The following is a 554-nucleotide window of genomic DNA, read 5'->3' as shown; positions in this document are numbered from 1 at the left end:
AAGTAATTTGTTGGTCCAGTTATAAGGATTTTTGTTTCTTTACATAGAGGAACAATACAAACTGAAGGCTATCTTTGATCTTCATCAGTATGTTAAGTCTTCTTCCCTTCTACCACACAAGTCTATGTCATCTGCTTATTGTTGTTGTTAGGTGCCATTGAGTCAGTACCGACCCTTAGCGACCCTTAGCAGAATGAAACACTGCTTGATCCTGGGTCAACCTCATGACTGTTGCCATGCTTGAGACCATCGATGCTGCCACTTGGCCAATCCATCTCATTAGGGGTCTTCCTCTCTTTCTCTGACCCTCCACCTTACCAAACATGATATCCTTCTCCAGTGACTGGTCCCTCCTGAAAATATGGCTGAAGTATGAGAGACGAAGTTAGGCCATCTTGTCCTCTAAGGAGCACTCTGGCTGCACATCTTCCAAAATGGATCTATTGGTTCTTCGGGCAGCCCATGGCATTTTCAATATTCTCCTCCAACACCGTAACTCAAAAGCATCAATTCTTCTACAGTCTTCCTTATTCGCTGTCCAGCTTTTGCAGGCA

Source organism: Chrysochloris asiatica, unplaced genomic scaffold, assembly GCF_000296735.1.
Source record: "Chrysochloris asiatica unplaced genomic scaffold, ChrAsi1.0 scaffold00208, whole genome shotgun sequence".
Lineage (NCBI taxonomy): Eukaryota > Metazoa > Chordata > Mammalia > Afrosoricida > Chrysochloridae > Chrysochloris > Chrysochloris asiatica.
The sequence above is the reverse complement of the archived record's forward strand: the minus strand, read 5'-3'. Positions refer to the sequence as shown.